The sequence below is a fragment of the Heterocephalus glaber genome, unplaced genomic scaffold, assembly GCF_053883595.1.
Source record: "Heterocephalus glaber isolate CG9 unplaced genomic scaffold, H.glaber_assembly_v1.0 deba00001447, whole genome shotgun sequence".
NCBI classification, from domain to species: domain Eukaryota; kingdom Metazoa; phylum Chordata; class Mammalia; order Rodentia; family Bathyergidae; genus Heterocephalus; species Heterocephalus glaber.
The window spans coordinates 13,336,921-13,359,308 of NW_028258299.1; the positions used below are offsets into that span (position 1 = coordinate 13,336,921).

The following is a 22,388-nucleotide window of genomic DNA, read 5'->3' on the forward strand; positions in this document are numbered from 1 at the left end:
CATAAACTTCCTCCTCATGGTCCCAGGATAGCTCCTGCAGCTCCAGACATCACATTTTCCAAGTGTGTGTGCAAAGTAAGTTAGTGACTGGGTGGCAAGGATGGGGTGTTCAGGGCAATGAGAGAGAGCTTCCATTAGGTACATATTGCTTTTCACTAAAGAAGGAGAATCTTTTCCTGGGTGACTTTTCCTTATAATTCCTGGGCCACATGGTCCTCCTTGTGTGCAAGGGAGGATGGGCATGTGAACACTTTGGAAGAAAGCAAGGGAGGACAGGTTAGGAATGGCCCTGCAGTAACCAACAAGTGATGGCTGCCAGAGGCAACATTGTTTCAGACATTCTTCATGTGTTGGCTGCCTACAACTGGTGTTAACAAATTACCACACATTTAGTGGTAAAACAAAAAGGACAATAAATTTATTCTCTTACTCTTCTGGAGGTCAGAAGCCCAAGAAAGGGTTCACTGGGCAAAAATCAAGATGTGGTCAGGGCTTTGCTCCCTTTGAGAAATGAGGCCCCTGTGCCGGCTGGGCAGGGGAGCCTCCCTCTATCATCGGTGGCTCCCCCTGGCAGCCAGCAGGGCAGCGTTTTCTGGGCACTCTGATCGCCTCTAGCTTCCATTCCCACATTTTCCCAGCAGGGCAGCGTTCTCTGGGCACTCTGATCGCCTCTAGCTTCCATTCCCACATTTTCCCTGGCTCTAACCTTCTGCTGCGATAAACCCGGGGTTCCATCAGGATAATCCAGGACAACCTTCCTATCCCCAGACCCTTAACTCACTCGTATCTGTGAAATCTCTTTTGCAATGTAAGGTTATGGGTCAGGGATTTGAACCTGGACATCACTGAGGGCCCGTTATGCCACCTGCTACACCTGCTACACCTGCTACACCTGCTACACCTGCTACACTTGGTGCCTCATGGACGGCCCCCTCCTCTGGAACAACAGCGAAGTTGCTGGGGGAAGGCTGCAGGAGAAAGGAAGCACAGACACCCCAGGACCTGGGCACATCTGCTTGCACACCAGTGACTAACGTTAAAAGGTCAGCTGCAGAAAGGCCAGCTCAGGATAAGCCCCTCTTGACAGGCCTCCCTCCACGCAGGCCTGGGAGGAAACACCCAAGACAATCCAAAAGCAAAAGTACCAGCGGCTGGGAGGAGCATTCCCTGTTACACTATCCAACAGCACCCCCCAGAGCACGCAGGCAGGAAGGGGAGGAGGGCCCTCCTTTGGGAAAAAAACTCGCTCCCCACAGAGGTTCTGAACCGCACTGAGCAGGCCCAGGAGGCTCAGGGCAGGCGATGAGGCAGAGCCCAGGCCTGGGCAGTGGTTTAAACTTCCCCTGTAATTCTAGGCCCAACTGGAACCGCAGAGGTCAGCAAAGCAATACAGAGTGTCTGAAAACTTACAGTCCTGGGGGTTCCAAAGTCATTATGATCAAGAGCCTCCTCTCAGAGAGCTTCTGAACAGATTAGGAGAGCAAGAAGAGCTGTGGGCAACGACTAACAGCTATGTGGTATAAGGCAAATGACTTACCCTCTCTGTACCAGACTTCAAGAGGTAATAATAACAGTCCCTGACTTACAGGGTTAAAAGAGCTACATGAAAGAGTTCAAAAAAAAAAAAAAAGAATTCACACAAAGCTCTTAACACGGTGAGTGGTTCTGAACCCTAAACCTAACCCCTTGACCCTAATCCTTTAACCCTAACCCTAACTATAACCCTAGCCATAACTCTAACCTCTAACCTGAAGTTAGTTGGAATGGGTTAATGGCAACTAGTTAGTTGCAACTAGTTAGTGGCACATAAACAGCAGTGGCTAGTTAACAATGACTAGTTATCAGTTTGTCAGCACTAGTTAACAATGACTAATCGTGACCAATTAGTTGCAACTACTTGTCATTACAAGCAACTAGTTGGTAAAGATTAATGAGAATGGTTGTTATGGTGAGTTAATGACAATTTGTTACAAGCAACTAGTTAGTAGCAACTAGTTAACGAAATTTGTTAACCACAACTAGTCAGTGGTGACTAGTTAACTAGGCCCAACTAGATAACAAAGACTACCTAATCATGACTAGTTAGTTGGAACAACTTAATGGAGACTAATCACAACCTTGTGGAACATAATCAACTAGTTAACCATGATTAGCCAGTCAACTAGTTAACCATGATTAGTTAAGGACAACTAGTTAGTTGTGGTTTGTTAACAATGAATAGATATGTGCAACTAGTTAGTCACTACTAGTTAATGGTGACTAGTTAATCACAACTACTTGTCTATAGTTAACAACCATATATTTCAAGTAACTGGTTAATAAAGATTAGTTAATGACAAAATAACCAGGACTAGTTATGACTAGTTAATGGTGACTTGCTATAAGCAAATAGTAACTTGTTAATGATGACTAGTTAAACATTAGTGATGACTAGTTAGCCTAGATCAGTTAAAGACTAATCATGACTAGTTGGAATGAGTTAATGGTGACTAATCACAACTAGTGACTAGCATATAATCAACATCTAATTAAAGCCAAGTAGTTAATGACTAGTTAAGGACAATTAGTTGATGACAAGCACAACTACTTACTACTAGCTAACAACTAATCATAACTGGTTACTTGTGACTGGTTAATGACCATCCATTACAAGCACATACTTAATAAAGATTAGTTAATGGTGACTAGTTAACCATGACTAGTTCATTGTTACTAGTTAACAATTAATTGTCACAAGCAACTAGTTAGTAATGACTAGTTAATAAGGAGATACCCACTAGTGATGACTAGTTAATCATCCCCAACTAGTTAACAAAGATTAATCATGACTATTGTAATCGAACAATGTCAACTCATAAATTACAACTAGTTAGTGGCATAAAATCAATGGCTAGTTAAAACCAATTAGTTAACCATGACTAATTGCAACTTGTAAATGACAATGACTGATTAATGAAGACTAGTAATGATGACTAGATAATCAAAACTAGTTAACCAAAGTTTGTTATCAATGACTAGTTAAGCTTGACTAGATAGTGACAACTCATCGATAATGAATAGTTAATGAGGACTTGGTAATGCCTAATGACTGGTTACTTGCAATTAGTTCACAACAGTGGGAAATAGTTTTCCTAGTTAAAATGAAGTGCTTAAATGACTAGTTAGTAACTAATCAATGGCTAATCATGACTAGTTAATTGTAACTAGTTATTCACAACTAATTAATGGCAAATAACATTGGCTAGTTTAAAACAACTAGTTAACCAGGAATAGTTAATGGCAGTTAGACTATTATCAAGGACTAGATATTTAGGACTAGTTAATGACAACTATTTAATAATTACTATTTGTGACTAGTTAATGAGCACTCATTACAGGTAACTAGTTAATAACTATGTAATGGTGACTAGTTAACTATGACTAGTAAGCTAATTAGCACCTACTAATTAACAAAGACTAATCACAACTAGTTAGTTTAAATGGATTAATGGCAACTAATCACTAGTTAGTGGCATGTTGTCAACAATGGTTAACATCAATTAACCATGACTAGTCAGTGATGATTAGCCGACTAAAGACTTATTCACTATTTGTGCCTAGTTAACCACTTGTTACAAGCAACTAGTTAGTAGACATTAGTTAATCACTACTAGTTATGACTAATTAATGATTACTGGTTACTAGCAACTGGTTAGTAACATCTAGCTAACAATGACATAATCAAAGGTAGCTATTGAAGACTAATCAGGACTAGTGATGAGTTAGCAAAGGCTAGTTATTGAAGACTAGTGGCAACTAGCTAATGAAGACTAGTTAGTGGCAACCAGTTAATTGGCAACTAGTTAGTTGCTAGTAGTTAACTCCTAGTCACATGTATTTTCAACTAGTAATCAATGGCTGGTTAATGATGGCCAGTGACAACAAATTAATGGTTACTGGTTAATTACAACTAGTTACTTATAACTAGTTAACAATGTCTGGTTAATTACTGCATGTTAATGATGACTGCATAACAAGCCATTAGCCACAACTAGTTAGTAACTAGTTCAAGATGTCTCATTACATGCAACTAGTTAATAACAATTAAAGACTAGCCATGACTAGTTAGTTGTGGCTAGTTAATGATCACTTGTGAAATGCAACTAGTTAGTGGAGATTAGAAATAATGACTAGTTAACCATGACTAGTTAGTTGCAATTAGTTAACTGGCTTGTTACAAGGAACTAGTTAGTAGTGAGCAGTTAACTGTTGCTAGTTAATTGTGACTAGATAGTGACAACCAGTTAACCAAAAGTAGTTATCTACATATCCGTAACTTCAGGAGGCAGCTCCATTTAGCTTGCTGGGCTCCCAGAGTTTCCAGGGCTCCTCCATCCCAACGTGCCCTAGAGTACTCTGAACCTGTCTGGTGCACATACAGGCCTCTAGCTCATACTTTCCCCAAGCACACATGCGTATCTATGTGCCTTACCCTCCGGTTAGCGCTTCTCAGCCTCTCTCCCAGGTAGACTATGGAAACGATCAGGTGACACTGCTCTATGCATGTCAGCCTGAGAGTCCCTTGTGTTACGGCTTAAATCTAAAACATTTCCTGTGTTTGGAGGCGGAGTTTTGGGAAGGTGATTAGATCACAGGGGTGCTAACCTCATCAGAGGATTGATCCATTGATGAATTCAAAGCTGAAGGTGCTGTTGGGAGGTGAACCCTGGCTAGAAGAAATGTGTCACTGGGACTTCATCTCCCTCCCCAGCTCCTCCCTTCTCTCTCTGCTTCATAGTTGCCATGGGTTCAGCAGCTTTCCTTCACCAAGTCCTTTTACTGTGCCATTTCTGCCTTGGAGCCAGACAACTGTGGAGTGAACTCTCTTAAACTGTAAGCCAAATAAGCCTCCTGTCCTTTAAGTTGCACGTGTCAGATATTTTATCAGACAAAAAAGTAACTAATACATCTTGTCTTGGCACTTGTCAAACTACACACTAGTGATATGTTCTTTGATGACAGTACAATTAATCTACAAGTACACATAAAGTGAAAATTGAGAAACACTGTTATAGTTAGTAAGACAGCTACTATTTATTGAGCTCTGTGGAAAATCTTATTGAGCTTTGAACACATCATTGTGTGTGTGTATAGAAATATATATACATCCAAACATATAATCTCACTTGATGATTACTCCAAGCCTCTTCAGTGATATTATCTCTGTCTTTGTTCTATAGGAGTAGGGGTAGAAGCAGACAGAAAAATGAGCCTCAGAGAAGTTAAGTGATTTGCCCCAACCCATGTAGACATACAGGTGGCAAAACCAGATTTTGAGCTCAGATCTGTGAGTCTCCAGAGGCCACACTGTGGCTACACACTTTACTGCCTTGATAAAGTGAGAGTTACACTCACACCTTTGCACAAGAGCCAGGGTCCTTGAGAACTAGTTGAACCCTTTCTTTCTCTCCTTACCACGACCCCAACTATTAGAAAAGTTACCAGACTGGGAGTGGATAATTGCATGCGGTCGTTAGCACTTGTCAACAGTCAGCAAAATATTCTCAGAAGCTGATCGGAAAGAGGTTGCATGCTAGAGATGGTGAAAATGGAGATGTTCCCATCTCCAAAGCTCAAAAACAAACTGTTGAAGCAAACAAAGTAAGATCCACCGCCTCCAACTCTGTATACACTCCACCGGAACCTGAGCTTAATGAGAAGAGATGATTTCGTCCCTGCGTGTCCTCCTGACCTAGGACAGTGCCCAGCACAGAGTAGATGCTCAAGGAAAAAACTCAGTGAGTGAATGGTGTTGATGGAGGGATCATGGATACCCTGAAAATCACTGTTAAAAGTTATCCACATCTGGCACAAAATGTGAACTTCAATGACCGAAATTACATCCTATTTTTAGGAATATATTCATCTTTTTTCTTATCTTTTCCAACAAAAGGAAAATTATAATTGTGTTAATAATTAAAAATTAAAATAATTATTTTATAATATCAAGTAGGCTGATGATTAGCGTACACTACCCTTCTTCGTGTCATTGCTAACAATGATCATATGATATCAAGTGTTCTAAGCATCAAGCTTCTCTGTGTCACATACATCCATGGGAAGCTGTGTTCATTCGTGGTCTTTGACTTTTTCCTAAATGTGCTGCCTTGTTTTTAATCATGGTTCTTTTACACCCAATCCCCCAATTCACAAATTAACCGACTCTTCAATAAGAATGCACAGGAAAAAGGAGAAAGCCTTCCTTTGCTGAAGGCTGTTAGGGGAAGGGAGATGGCTGTCTTCTGGGAGTGGGGAAATGCGGCCTCTCCTACCTAAGTAGCCTGTTCGTCCAGACTTCAGGTGACAAAGAATGCGTCAGCCACTGACACGGCTGGGCCCACGTCCACAAGAGGGCAGCAGTGTACGCAGTCAGAAGCCAGGTTCTCAGCCTGTCCTTAGCCACTGGGATCAGAATAAGAGGCAGCAAGAAAATAAAAGGTCCAGAGTCAGCAAGTGAAGGATCACCACACACGCACGCGTGCGCACACACACACACACACGCACACACACACACACACCCCACGTCGTAGATGGGGCACTAAGGCCCCACCCACAGCCTCGCAGAGACTGGTGCAGATCCAGACCACCTTCCCCTCATCAGTGGTGCCTCTGTGGCTGATTCGTGGTACAGGAGAGCTGGGCCCACCCAGACCCAGGGTGTGAGAATCTCCAGGTGCAGTCCAGTACCTGGTGGTTTTTAAAGCCCCCAAGAGTTAAGAAGTCCAGTCATACCCATTGCTGTTTCTCAACACACAGGATACAAGAGAGAGAAAAAGAAATATGAATCTCCTGTACTTCAGCAGTAAATGGAAAGGGAGGCAATAAAATGTGCAAATATTTTAGAAAATATATATGAAACAGTACATAAGTCAAGGGCCCCCGCAAATAAATGTCCTATTCAAATTTAAAAGAACTACCATGGCCGGGGATTTAGCTCAGTGGTTTTGCTGCCTGCTGCACAAGCACAAGGACCCGAGTTCGATCCTCAGTACCAAAAAAAAAAAAAAACAGAACTACCAAAGTAGAGTCAGGATGTAGAGAAACCACAAGGATCAACAGGTCCGGGAAGGGTGAGCCCCAGGCCAATCCTGAGAGGGGTGAGTTTAGGGAAACAGGAAGCAGGCAGGCCGGGGAAAGGGCCACCTGCCCATGGGAGCTGTGACCTCACCAGAAGGAGGTGGCCAAAGAGTTAAATACCCTGTACCCACTCTCCCAGCCCTCTGAGAGCAGAGGCCACAAGGCTAGGCAGCCTGCAGGAGGTCCACTTCCTGGGCCACAAAACAGGTGGCAAAGGACAGAGAGTACAAGCAATCAATGTGGAGTGTTTTTGCCCCCCTTGAAACCGGGGTGGGTGTTACTGTATGCAGCTACTGCATGGAAAACAGCTTCACTTGGACTTCTGTGGGTGAGGAAGAGACATATTTTCACTGGTTTGAACACAATCTGAACAAAGTCACTCTAGGAAAACAATAAGATTTTAGTTAGAAAAAATAATTTCTAAACATTTTAAAATATAAAATATAAAAATATGTCCTTAGAGCTGAACAATAGGAAAAGGTTCATTAAGTTACAATGCAATAGGATTGGTGATTTTCTGGCTGAAATAATGGACTCTCCTTTCCGAGTCTCAGAAAAATATACATTTATTTTTGTTATCTAATGTCTGCCTTTTCAAAGAAGTGTCACATATGTATTTCCTGTCTATTATCTCGCCCTCAGTCCTGCACCAGGGTGTGTATCTGACCCTGGAGGCAGAGCCAGGGTTACACTGAAACTGGGTCTCAGCTCCACCATTCCCGCATTGCAAGACTCTGGCCTTGTCACTTCCTTTCTTTGGGGCCTCGGTCATAATCCCAGTCTCAATCATAACGAGAGCTGAATTAGGTTTCAAATTTTTTTTAGCAGAACTTTTTGAAGAAAATCATACAGCAACCGAACACCTGACAGATTCAGTAGCTCTGTGCATGCTGAAACAGACCCACTCTAACCTGTGGCCAAAACTCTCCAGGAAATTCCAGAGGGCTTCACGTTCCTTGCAGACCTGTCCTGCGAAATGCCAGCTCCCTGAGATGGAAGCACAAGCATTCAGGGAAGAGGAGGGTGGGAGGAGAGTCAAAGCTACACTTTTGATCTATGGAGTTCAACAGATTTCTTTACTGCAGGAATTATCAAGACCTTTCATGCATTAATGTGCTTTGCTAATCTCCGAGCTGCCAATAGAATATATAGTTGGAGAAATGGTGATCTATACAAGTTCTTTTAATTTTTCTTACTCTAATCCACAATCAAAAATACAACATATCAATTTTATCAATTTATAACAGTTTTTATCTTTACTGCACTCTGATACCATCTAGTCTCCATCAGTTCATATTTTCAGTGTCTTAGATGTGAGGGGACAAAGGTGTGTGTCACTGAGTTGTGATGCAAAATTTCTCACTGTAGGCTACAGCCTGCCGGTTATGGTGCATCTCAAAGACACAAATTAACTGATTCCTTCTAGGGCTTAAGTCCTGGGAGCCTCCTGCCTCTGCCCGCAGCTGAGCTGGGCCCCAGAATGTGGGAAGGATGGAGTGAACAGAGCAGCCCCTCCAAGCCTGGGAGGTGCAGCAGGGAACAAAGAGGGAGTTTGTCTCAAGGGCTGCCAATCCCGCCTCATTCACAGGGACCAAATTCATTCAGCCTCTGAGCCCCGCAGGCTGCCCCTGTCCCCTCCCCAAGAGCCTACGGGCCACTTCCACAAGGACTTAGTGTCAGATCTGGGCAGTGCTCCCTGCCTGGTGCGACCGGCATTCAGGCTGCCTGTGAGAATCGGAAACGGAGGCCCCTCTGTCAGTTCAAAAGCGGCTCCCCCACCCCAGCTCCCACCCCAGCCCAAGAGGACCCAGAAGCTACCCTCTCTCCAGTTGTGTGTAGGTCGTGGGAAGGGTGCTGGTCCCCTCTGGACTCCTGCTCCTTCCCCACTTCCCCTTCCTTTTCTGGGCCACTCTGAAAGGACTGCTCTGAAAGTCCACCCTTGCCTGAGCAGCAGCCTAAGGAGAGGAGGAAGGGAGAGAAGGCCCCTCCCTGGGCTCTGCCCTGGAACCTTACATAATAATCTCCTCTCATTCCCCTTTCAGTGCAGATGAGGGTAGTGAGGCTCAAAGAGGTTGTCACTAAAGTCTGCCTTCTTCTAGCTCCAGCAGTAAGCCATGAGGAAGAGGGAGGCAGCAGAGACACTGGGTCTGCCTGAGTCAGTCCAGGCCAAGTGGCTGCGACTCACAGAATGAGGAAGTAGAGGGCAGCGGAGTGCAGCAGCTGAGTCTAGAGCTGAATGCAGCAATGGAGACATGGGATGGGAACACCCGCTTACTGTCACATAGACTCTGCTGCCATCATTGTTTACGTTAACAGACTTTAGAGATGTTCTATGTTCACAGCAAAACGGACCAGAAAGTACAGGGTTCCCACGTGACACACAGCCTTCCCCTTCCCAAGATCTAGATCCACATCTACATCTCTCTCCACCCCACCACAGCTGTACAGAACAGAGGCATTGCCACCAGCTGAAGTCCACAGTACACGTCATGTTCACTCTCAGTATGGTACACTTTGAGTTTGGGGAAATGTGTAATGCTGTGTAGCCACCACTCTGGTGCTCTATCAAATTGTGTCTCTGCCCCCAGACTCCCCTGTGGTCTATTTCTTCATCCCTCCTTTCCTCAACCCTTGGCAGCCACCTTTCCTGTCTCCATGGTTTTGTCTTCTCCGCAGTGCCATGGACTTGGAATCATGCAGTATGTAGGCTTTGCAGATTATGCGGACCCTGTCTTTTAACCTTTAGACAAATGTATATGGGAACATCCACCTCCTGGAACCTGAAGGAGACACATTTTTATTTCTTCCTCCCTCCAAGCACAACTCAAACTCCTGATATTCTATATATGCAAAGCAAACACAGGAAGACTCTGTAAATTCATTTTACTGTGTATTTCTCATATAAGAAAAATCATGTGGTATTTCAAAAGAGCAAAATAAGAGATCATATGAAATAGGGAGATAGATCCTTTGCAAATGGGAAAGGGAACAAGACATGGAAGGGTGAGAGTGGGGAGGACAAAGGGAAGTAAAGAAAGTAAGAGGTTTTATGCACAAGTATCATCTCCCCATGATGAATAGAATCATTATGTACACCAAACATGTGCTCATAAACATTTTTAAAAGGACAAAAAAAAGAAGACCAGCTAAGGATCTTGGAACCCAAAGAACACCACAGTTGTGAGTGCCCTGGGTCTTCTCTTTGCCGCATACACCCAGATATGGAGCTAAAGAAGACTTTGACCTGGAAACATCCATGTGTACACATCAGAAAAGTCCCAGCAAAACCTGCTCTCTCCAACTGATGGATCGGGAAAGGGGCAGCCTAGAAAGACAGAAAACCTTTGAGCAAAACCCAGTCACTCCAGCCAAAAACTATGGGAAAGAAAGTGCCCCCCACAGTGCCAATACAAGTGGAAGAGGCGGCCTAGATTTCCATCTTTGCAAGGCTGGAGACACTCCAGACGCCTACAGTGATGGTGCCAAAGAAGCCCAAGTCAGCAGCTGGGACTTTCACGCTTGCCAGGTGGTAGCAAGCACCCCAACATTATGTTATCAGTAGAGATCATGGGGAGCCTGGATTTCCAACCCCACCCCACCCCCGGCAGCAGTAACTGGGTACCTTCCTCTCCCCACTGCAATGATGTCCACAGAGGCTTAGTAGAGAGCCACTGGCTCCCAGAAACCCCTGCACAACTGTCAACAGAGGCTGAGTAGGAATCTTTACTTCTAAAGCAGAGGAATTAGAGTAGCTAAACCAATTTTGAAGAAGAGAAATAAAATGAGAAAAAATCATACTGCTGTTTTAAAACTTATTCTAAAGTAATATCTGGACTGTATGGTATTGGTAGATGAATAGACACATAGATCAAAGGAACAGAATAGAGAGCTTGGAAATAAATCCACACAAATATGTTCAAATGGCAAAGCCATGGAATGGAGGAAAATTTGCTCTTTCAACAAATGATATGGAAATAACGGAATATCCAGAGGAGGGGGAATAAACTTCAACCTAAGAGACATCTTAAACATAAATTAACTCAAATGGATTGTGAATTTTAGTGTAAAAACTATAACACTTTTGGGAGAAAAGAAACTGTAGGAGAAAATCTTCAGGATCCATAAAAGACAAAATGGATAAAATGGAATCCATCAATATAAAAACTTTTGCTCTGTACAAACCTCTTTTAAGAGGATGAAAAAACAAGCCTCAGACTAAGAAAATATTTGCAAACCACTTATCAAAGAAATAGAATATATAAACACCACTTGAAATTTAACAGTTCAAAAAACAAACAATCCAACAAAAATGGGAAAAAAGACATGTAGCTGTGTCTCACCAAAGAGGATATACAAGTGGTAAGTATGCACAAGAAATGGGGTTTAACGTTGTTAGCTATCAGGGAGATACAAAGTAAAACCACAGTGAGGTATTACTACACTTCTATCAAAATTACAAAAATAAAAACAAGGACAACACAGATCCTATGGAGGATTTGGAAAACCTGAATCACTCACAAATTGCAGAACATAAAATAGTGTGTCTACTCTGGAAATCTGTTTGTAGTTTCTTTGATAATTAAACATGCAGCTACAGTACAAATCAACAATAGAATTCCTGGGCATTTCTTCCAGAAAGATGAAAATTTACATTCATGTAAAAACTTGTACACAAATGTTTATAATAATAGTAAAAAATTAGAAACAACTCAGCTGTCCTTCCCAATTTTTTACAAATACCAGTGGTGTTACTGTCATGACCACACTGGTGACATGTCTTCATGTACACGTGTGAGAGCAGACACTATTGAATGGCCACCCATAATCTCGTCTCACTTTCTAAGATTATTTCAATAAATGAGACAGACATATTTTTCAGCATTTTTTTTTTTGGTACCGGGGATCAAACTCTGGTCCTTGCGCTTGCAAGGCAGGCAGCAGAACCATTGAGCTAAATCCCAGGCCCAAGACAGGCATGTTTGATCCCTGCTATCACAGAGCTCACACTAAGGGGGAAGAGGCGGACAAACAAGTATGTACTGCATCAGATGAGTTGTGCTGTTGTTATAAATCCCTGTCATTCTCCGGCTATCTCAACCCAAAGACAGGCCAAACACAGTCGCTGACTTCACAGGTTTGCAGAGAGGTCTAGGACTGTTTTATATTTTCATTTGAAACTCATCACAGGACTTTCCAAAGGGCTAGGAACTCTAATTAAATCTGCCTGACTTAATTAGAAATCTAAACACTGCTGAGGGTCTCAGATCAATAGAGCAAAGAACAGTTGCTTGATTTAATTATTCTGCAAAAAGCTAGATTCTCCCCTCTTCTTGGACCCATGTACTAATGAGCTCACAGGGTAAATACAATTATTAAGGGTCCACACACTGGAGTTACATAAACCCAGCTTCCCTACTTCTTCACAATACAGATGACCTTGACTTAACTTCCTTAAGCCTCCTTTTCTTCACCTGTAAAAACAAAAGACATAAAAGTACCCAGCTCCTGATGGACATGGTGGCACATGCCTGTAATCCCATCACTCGGGAGGCTGAGAGAGGAGGATCACCACAAGTTCAAGGTCAGCCTAGACTACATAGCAAGATCCTGTCTCCAAAAATAAAACAAAACAAAACAAAATTTTTTTAAGTACCCAATGCACACCGCCCAATGCCTCACACATAGCAGCTTTTCAATTGTATGTATTATTTTCTTAGGATGGATTCTTGGGAGTAAAAGTGAAAATCAGATCATTTAAAGAATTTTTCGGGACACTTCTTGTATCATGGCGGCAAAGCGTTCACCGTGAGAGTTTTGCTGAGAGTTCCCAGGTAACTAGGTCACCTTTTTCTGTCATTTCTGCTTGCTGCAAGCTGCAGTCAAAGGATTTTGGATGACCCACAAGCCACGCAATGGAGACAGTGCCCTTTGAGGATGTAGCTGTGAACTTTACCAAGGCAGAATGGGCTTTGCTGAATCCACCCCAAAAGAAGCTCTGCAGAGATGTGATGTGGGAAATCTGTACGCATATAACTGCTCTAGGCTAAATTTTTTATTCTAACATCAAGAAGATCGAGAGATGGGATCGTGACAAGCCAGGAAGGGAGATGTCTTATGTCAGCTCAATTTGATGTCTGGTCCTTCTATAATTTTTTAAAACAGCAAGAAATATAGTAAAAGAGGAAATAATATTGAAAAAAATCATCTTTAAATTTATCAATCATTGTATAAAGGGAACAGAGATGGTTTCTGTTTTTGTTTTAGCATATAAGTAATTCCTTTTGGGGGGCACAATCCCACACAGTAAGGTAGGCGTTGCATGCCACAACACGATAACAACAAACATATGATAACAATTGTGACTACAAGAAAAAGCTGTTTTAACCATTGCATATTAAGCAACCATTGAGTTAACCATTGAAACAAATCCCATCCTAATTTATTATTATGTATTTTCTCTGTCAAGTCTTCTAATATTGTTTTATTTTTTCCTGAATCCCTGGACTATTGTCAGTCATATTAAAACAGCACATATTTTTTATTTTTTCACATCCCTGATGATGGAACAAGAGAAAGTAATCTATTGCTGCCCTGTTGTCTAGTATAGCCTGTTGGTGTTCTTGTAACTCCTGATTAATTAATGCCAAGGCAGATGAGGTAGCGTTTAAACCTTTGACCACCTTGTATGCCAATTTTCGTACTGCCTTTTCTGCATTAATTCCTATGGCAGGCTGAGCAAGCACAGATGCTATCATAGGTATTACTTGAGCATCTGTCAAGAGACCTACATCATCATCACATCCTGGTTCAGTGCAGGGTGACCAATGTTTAATTCTTTTGGACACTATCAAATCAGTTCAATCTGGCAATATTATGGCCAAATGACTTAGGCAGCACCGAGTCTCAGACAAGTAGGCAGGGACATAATTAAACGTTACTCCTTCACATGTATAAAACCATCCTGATGGTAAAGGTATATGACCATCATTATTTGTTCCTCATAATAGGTCATTTTTTCTAACTTTTTTAATCATAGACATTTTGTAGTACAATTTTTATATATAGCACATTGTGTATTGTTTAACATAATCATCTAAGGTGTATATAACTTAATAGCATTTTTTGGTTTAAAATAAGAGAGAGTCCCCCAATTGTAACTATCTTCATACATAAGATTTTTTTCTGGGATATCTTTAAACAAGGTATAAGGTTGTATCAGACTCAAAGGAGTGCACACCGGGATGAGACAACTCCCTAATACATAATGTAAATTTACATCTACATTTAAACACAACTCAGACAAATTAAGTGATTGTGCCAGCTGAATCCAAACATTACCAGCAAGATCTAATTGTTTTTGGGGTAATATTGCCAATGTTCCAGAAAATAATGACTTAAAAATAATGATCATAATAAATGCTGAATTACGGGTCAATATAGCAAACATTATTCCCAACAAAAGTAATCTATCAGTTTTCCTTTTTACTTCTTGGATTTTACAAAAGTTTTTGTTTGAATCTAAGAACATTTTGTTAGAATAGAATAGAATGGAGAGTCCAAAAGGAATCATGAATATATATTACAGGTTTTACATTTATCCAATCTTTAATTATAATAGTACTAGTGCCATTTTGAGGGGCTAAATAATCACAATCCAACATACTTACACCTACCTGAGCAGTGGATGAATTTAATAGAGATATAGTAAGGAAGAAAAGTACTGAGCATCTAGGCTCAGCGGGGGCTGGGCCCATAGATGACATTCAGTCTCGAGCCTTTGTTACCAGGTTAGTTAACATATCCCAATCAGGCAGTTTGGAATGGTATTTAGTATGAGACTTTTTCTTTCTTTTTCTCTTTGGTTTAAGAGAGAGCTTTCTAATTTTTTGAACAACCTCTTTTTCCAATCTTTCTGAAATAGTGCTTGAAGATTGTCCAAGAACCACCTGTTCTTGGAGACCCACCATCCAGGCCATTGCCTTGACTCCAGAATCCAGTTTTTCATTCAGGAAGCCAGGCCTGGGTCACTCAGCCATCTGTGGAAACATAAGCATGTCCCTTCCCCTTTGCAAGCATTTGTCCTAATGTCCAATTATTATGATTTAATTTTACCCAGACTGGCTGAGGTGATTTTGAATCAATTTTTTAAACTGTTTTTCAGCCCGAAATTTAATGTCTCCTTGTGGCAAATTTTAAAAATTTAATGTAAATTAAGTAATATGCAAAAGTTGATATGGTGTTTGTATTAATTGTTTCATAAATTTCTTATAGTTTTGTCCTTCACCTAAAAAATCAATTTCCTTTTCCCCGTATTCCTTTTCCCCGTATTCCCCCTTTTTTATTTTATTTAATTGTAATTTTAACGTATGATGAGCTCATTCTACAAGTGCCTGTCCCTGAGGATTATAAGGAATGCCAGTAACATGTTTAATATGATATTTTTGTAAAAAATTTTTAAATTTTAAGCTAGTATACACAGGTCCATTATCTGTTTTTATAGATCTAGGAACTCCCATTATAGCAAAATATTTTAATAAAAGAACAATAACATTTAGTTGATTCTCCTATATGAGCAGAGGCCTATATGAATTTAGAATAAGTATCAATGTATACATGTAAATAACAGAATTTGCCAAACGGAGGATAATGAGTAACATCTATCTGCCAAATTTGATCTGGTTTTAAACCTCTTGGATTAATTCCCATTGCCCCTTGTTTTAAGTGTAGTAGATAACAAATTGGACATGATCTAATAATTTTATGGGCTTGGGAATATGAAATTTTATATCTCTGATGTAGCCTTCCTGCATTAGTATGTAAATATCATGTTCGTGTTGAGCACTGTTGAAATAAATTAAATTTTTGTTGGGAAAAAAAAAAAGAATTTTTAAATTTCATGAATACACTATAAAATTATTTCCCAAGGATAGTCATACCAATCTACATTGGGTAGCATCTGTCTCTCCTCACCCTTGCCAGTTTTGTGTGCTCTCATTTCAAAGTATTTGTAATTTGATAGATGAATTTCTTTCTTTGTGTTTCTTTATCTGTGAGAGTGAATGATTTTTTTAATGTCTGGTAGCTATTTGTATTTCTTCTTTTAGTAGATTGTTGGTTAATATTCTCTACCAGGAGTTTTTATTGATTTGTAGGAACTCTTTATATATTAAGGACATTGGCTCTTTGTTGACAAGTGACATTTATGAGCTATGCATGGAAGGGGTGAAAGCAGCTGTTTGTCATGTGAGGATGTGAGGAATGTTTACAAGTTGATTCTAGATGACCTTCAAACTGCTTTTAAAGCTGCATGAATGGTAGGACCACTATTGCCTTTTGTTTTGTTTTGTCTTGTTTTCCCACCTATCTATATGTCATTTGCCTTCAATTACAGGCTGAAAGATCTAACATCTGTTTACCATTTATAGGTTAGCCATAGTGGGTTCAGTGGGTTCCCTTTCTTTCCAACCTGAACACGTGAGCGTTGCTGATAAAATTCTGCCTCCTTTTCCCCTTCTTCCACCCAGAATTGTCCCGAGCCAAACAAGTACACTCTCACCAGAGAAATTCCACCACTTCCGTCTACACTTCACCTGTGCACAGGCCTCAGCCAATGACTGATTCACAACCGTGTACAAACAGGCCACTACCCTCCCTTACATGAGACGAGGACTCCAGAGGAGACTGCATTCCTGCTTAGCTTCTCTCCCCTGCCCCAGGCCACTCACTTCTCTCCCCTGTTCCTGAGCACATTTCCCAGTGAACTTCTGGAACAGGAACCCCTGTCTCAGGCTCTGCTTCTGAGGAACACAGCCCAAGGCCATGGCCTTTCCAAGAATAAACATTTCTCTCTGTGTGAACCTTTATTTCTACAACACATTCTGATTTACACTCCTTCCTGGCCATGCTGAGCATTGAGCCACTTTCTTTTCCTTGGTGGTTGAACAAACCAAGTGGTGAACTGTTTCAGTAGCTGTCCAAGGTCACCCAGTGTGCTGGTTAATATTTACTGACACCCCGGAGGCAAAGTAACCTGAACATAGATTTTTGGCCAATAACGGTAGGAACTATGGTTTGGCACATGGCCTTGATGAACTAAAATCTCACATCCTGTTCCCCATGGCTGGTTCCTTCTGAGCAGAAAATGAATCACCATGGCTCAGCAGCTCTAGAGCAGAAGGTACAGGAAGCACCTCACCCAGAGGCCCAAAAGGCTGGATACACTGGTTTGCACAACCACCCATGGTTAGAGCTGCAGAATACCATAGTGGTATTCTTACAGGAGGGAAACTGAGGCCCAGCAGCACAGGTATACTTCCCTGCAGGCCTTTCTGGCTTGGGGGAAAATACGGGCCTGCTCATACGTAGATCCTTTGCCTTTGATTTCCTGTTGTGTACTAACCTAGCAACCTCCTTTCTGTGTCTTCCTTGGTACCCATTCTCAGCTCTGCCCTGGTACTCCTCAAAGACACTCTCCTCTGCCTCCTCACCAGCTCTGCACACCTGCCCCACCTGCCTCGGTTGGCCTCCTTGTTCCTGCTCCCGCTCAACAGAGCAGACTGGCTGCTGCATTCCCATCAAATGGCCGGGGCTTGGACAGCTTTTTACCAATTTATAGTGGCACTTTTCATTCCCATTATTGCCCATCCCTAAAACACACACCCTGACCAGTGTTTTTAGGGAAATAGAGGCAACCATGTATGTGCCCCCCCGTCTTCTCTCCTGGTGAGAGGGTCTGTATCTATCGCCGATGTTCATCTTTCCTCAGCCCACCTATTTCCTTCCCTTTTAGCTGCTGCTTCCTGGTGACCCAGCTCCTCAGCATATACCCTGTTCACTCCAGGATTCAGCCCTGCTATGTCTCCTCTACCTCCAAGAAGCCTACACAGGAGTTCAAGTTCCTCCCACCCTAAAAACAAACCAAACAATAAAATGTCAACCTGTGCTCCTGCACTACCCCACGGCTGATCTTCCACGGATCCCCTTCCCTTCTCAGTGAGTCTTCCTGGAGAGGTGTCAGCATTCCTTGTTGCTTCTTCTTGCGCCTTTCACTTCTCAGCTCTCACAGCTGGGCCTCTGCCACCACCACCTAGTGAAACAAGATCAGGCCACAGCTGCCAGTGTCCCCTCCCTGCCCATTCTGATGGCTGACTTCAGCGCTCACACACTTCCTACAGGGCTCAACTCCCTACACCTCTGACTCTAGCAACCAACCAACCACCTCAAGGTGGCCAAGATGGACATGGTTCAGAGGACATGGAGCTTTCAGGACCAAAATTGGGACAGTTCCAGGGAACCTGCTCACCTCACGTGACTTCCTGCCTCTGGAACTTCTACTTGTTCTCTCTCCTGGGTCCCCTCCTGTCTTCAAAGCAATCCTCCTCCTTTTCTAAAAAATGCTCTTTTTTCCTTTGCCTGTGAGGCATTTATTTCTTCAGGATTTAACTTTCAGTCCAGTGTTCTCTGCTCACGCGTTATTTATTCTCAGCCCTTGGCAACAGGTAACTTCCCCGCCCTCCTTCCCTCCCAAGTCTCTCGTGAACTCTACAACAGCCTACGTTACATGTCCACACCGCAAACCAAACTCAGCAAGGTCACCACAGAGCCCCTCACCCATCCCCCTTCTCGGGGTGAAGGGCAGGGCCAACTGCTGGGATGGTGAGGAAGATTATGACACCCGGGACATCAGTGGCTCCTGCCCACCCACCATCCATTCCCCTTCCCTCTAATAACAGCAGCAAGTTTTCTCTGGAGAACCTATGTCTCCCAAACCTGGTCACTGTGTATTTTGTGGACCAATCCAGTCAAGGTCAGTCAGCTTGTGAATAAAGGGATAGGAGGACAGAATGCAAATGGTGCAGATTCATCCTGACTTTGTCCATTCCTTCCCACAACCCAGATCCCAGGGCCACCCCGCTTTGATCCTTCTGGGTCCTGGCTACTGAACTTCTCACTGATGCTGAGGGCTTGGCTACTTGTTTCTGCTAACTTTCCCTTTTGCTAAAATTAGCCAGAACCACTTTTCTATTGCTAATAGCCAAAGAAAAGTAATGGATCAGATGAGATGTCTCCTTGTCCCTTATCCCTATGTGCTACCCAACCCTCCACTGAAAAGTCTTCAGAATTTCTTCCATAATTTCTCTCAAATCTAATCCCTCTTCTGCATTTCCATGCTATCACCTATTTCTGACATCACCATCTCTGGCCTAAACTAAGCAATAATTCCCATGTTCAAGTTACTTCCTTGTTCCAAGCCTTTGGTTGCTCTTTTCAAAATCCTCCAAGGCAGGTTTTGTTGTCTCCTCTTTAAGCACAAGGAAATCGGAACTTGGAAGGTGAAGTTATCTGCCCAAGGAAGCAGGCAAGCACAGCGGGGGCACAGGCTCTCTGCACCACCTGCACGGCCTCTCCACTGGCCTCCTCCGTGTCTCATCTACAAGGCGAATCTGGCTAGCTGTGCCCTTGCTCAAGGCCCTGCTGGGGCTCAGCTGGCCTAGAAGACACTAGCCAAGGCCCTGGGCATGGTCCTTCGTTCGTCTTCCTGTGTCCCTGCCTCTTCCCATTCCCCTCCTCGGTTTTGATCACACTGACTTATTTAAAATTCCCTGTGGACAGTTTCTTGCCTTCCTGTCTTTGCCCCGTACAGGCTCCTCCTTCTGGAACATCTTCTCCCTCCGGAACATCTTCTCCCTCCGGAACATCTTCTCCCTCCTGCCTTCTCTCTCCCCTTAAGACTTAGTTCTCCTGCAGGGAGTCTCGTTTGGCAGCACAAACCCCTCTACCCCGTGGCATCCCTCTTCGCCCATGTATCCTGCTGTGAGCCACCACCAAGCAATCCACGTACCCCACTCCAGTGAGACCATCTATGTCTGTCTCCTCCACGAAGCCAGAAGCTCCTGCCCAACCAGGGCTGTGGTTTAGCCCCATTTGCGCCTGCAGGTGATTAGTTATCAGCTCCTGGCAAGCCCCTTGCCCTTCCTGCTCGTGTTCCTAGGACCCTGTCTACCTTGTTGCTGTGTCCTCCCCGAATGGTGACAATGCTGCCGCAATACAAGGAAATCATTAGCCAGGCCATCTCAAGCTGCTGTCACTAACTAGGAGCTCAGCTACCAGAAGTGGTTTCCAAAGAACTCACACTCTTTATATTTGCTAATATTGTGAAGGGGATTCATGCTAAGAAAATGTCTTCTTAAAATCTATTTATTTTTTCAGAGCTGAGGATCGAACCAAAAGCTGGCATGTGCTACACAGATACTCTCCTACCAAACTACACTCTTGGCCCTAGGAAATGTCTTTAAAATCTTCCCTTTTCCTCTCTTCCACATCCCGGGTGCCACACAGCCGCTCAGCGCCAGTGTCTCGGACCCCCCCCACCTTGTCTTTGTTCACACATTCTTGTCCTGACGTCATCGAGACCTAAAGGAACAGCCAGAGCTTCTGCAGGGAACAGAAGAACACCTGAGGTCGGCATCTTTTCTCTCCACTGGGCAGGGGCAAATGGAGCTCACTTGTTCCTTTTTATGGGTGTTTCTAAATTTACAAAATTGTTTACCTCTTCCTTAGGGTGTTTTTGATGCTTCACTAGTGTAAAATGTGTTTCAAAGAACATTTTTGGCCAGAAGTATTTACCTTGGCACCTCAGCTAATTTTTTGGCTCTTGAATTTGAATAAGTTCCTCATCAGCCCTGTGTCTGTTTCCTTTACGGTAGACTGGAGATGATAATTCCCCTCTCATGAGGTTGCTCTGGGGATAAAACAAGATTAAAAAACTGTAGCATCCTTAGAACAGTCTGAGCTCCTAGTAAGTCGTCAGGAATCTTGGCTATTTTTGTGAGGTGGAGTTGTGACTGTCGGTTTATTATTATCAAGACTTTTTGCCTGCCTTGACCTCTCAGGCTGTTATCCTGACTTGAATATCCCACAGCCACGTCAAACATATTTAAGACTCTTGTTATCACCGAATACCACCTCCTACCCTACTCTATCACCTACTAGCCATGTTCTTTTATTGGGGGAAGGAGATTTTTTTTTAATTTTAAATTGGTACGTAATGACTGAGTTATGGGGTAGAGTGTGACAATTTGATACATGTATACAGTGTGTAATGATCAAATCAGGGTAATCAGCATTTTCACCCCCAAATATTTATCTTTTTTATGTTGGAAGTCTTCAAATTCCTCCCTTCTAGTTCTTTATAAAAGAATTTTATAGAAGCTATAAACTACAGTCACTCCGCTCTGCCATAGAGCACCAGAATTTACTCTTCCCACCTAACATTATTCGCTATCCAACCTCCCTCTACCTTTTCTCTTCTTCATTGTAATGAATACCATTATTACCCCCCACTCACACTTCTTTAAGCCATAAGCCTAGAACACCCACCATCCTGCTTTGATTGGGACCAAGGGTTGTCACAGGACATAAGACTTTCAGCTTTACAGCTGGTAAAATTCTAGGCAAACTGGGTCGAGCTGGTCTTCCTGAATGTTGATCTGTTGTCTGACTTTTCACATCCATTGGCTACTAACTTCCATAACTTCAGCCTCCTGAATCCACCCCTCCATCCCACTGTCTCCAAGCCTGATCCTGTAGCTTTGGTGTCCTACCTGTGGTCTTCTTGCATCTAACCCACACACACACACACCCTGCCCTTGTCTCTCCCCCTAGTGCTACTACAGAGATCTTCCCAAAAGACACAATTCCAATGGAATAAATCTCCTACAAAGATTCTTCAGTGGTTCCCAATAGCCTTTCTTATTAGTCTCAGCTCCTTGCCACTACTGAGGTCTCATTTGTCAAAACTCCACTGATGGCCAAGTGTTTATCTATGAGCATTTAGATATTTTTGTAATTACTTGCTATCTATAAGCACTATTTGCATAAAAAGAGACAGAAATGTTTTGGCCTTCTCTCATAACTGTAATATGAAACACTGTCACCAGACTTGAACTTAGGATGGAAACACATCCATCAGTGTTTGGGTTGAGTGGTCTCCCTGTGTGAGTCAGGGGAGGCAGGGAAAGAGATGAGAAATGGGGGATGCAGAATAGGGAACAGATGGAGGTCATGGGGCTGTGATGTGACCCCGACCATAGTATCTACTTCTGTCCAGCTGCAGTACCATAACTAGGCTTATGAAAGAATTGGTGCATGTGGGTTGTTGGGAGAATTTGGTGGAAGAGCTGAACTTTGCCTCTGAACAGACTCAGGGCAGACAGCACAAAGGAGTGAGAGGAAGGAAGAAGACAGAGTCAGAGAAAAGTCCTGCAGGGGAC

General features: G+C 42.8%; 1 long non-coding RNA gene across 18 annotated transcripts in view; it reads right to left on the reverse strand.

Moving 5' to 3' along the window:
• LOC101700290 (uncharacterized) overlaps positions 1-22,388 on the reverse strand; it is a 100,445-nt gene that overhangs the window by 43,926 nt on the left and 34,131 nt on the right. For 4 of the 18 annotated variants that reach the window (XR_015452570.1, XR_015452566.1, XR_015452563.1 and 1 more), the window contains exon 2: positions 6,312-6,441. The exons of 8 other annotated variants lie outside the window; for them this stretch is intronic. This is a non-coding gene — a long non-coding RNA (uncharacterized LOC101700290). Of the gene's footprint in view, positions 1-6,311; positions 6,442-18,053; positions 18,203-18,418; positions 18,817-22,388 lie in introns of those variants that run through there. 6 more of the 18 variants (XR_015452577.1, XR_015452572.1, XR_015452555.1 and 3 more) reach the window with 3 other exon arrangements.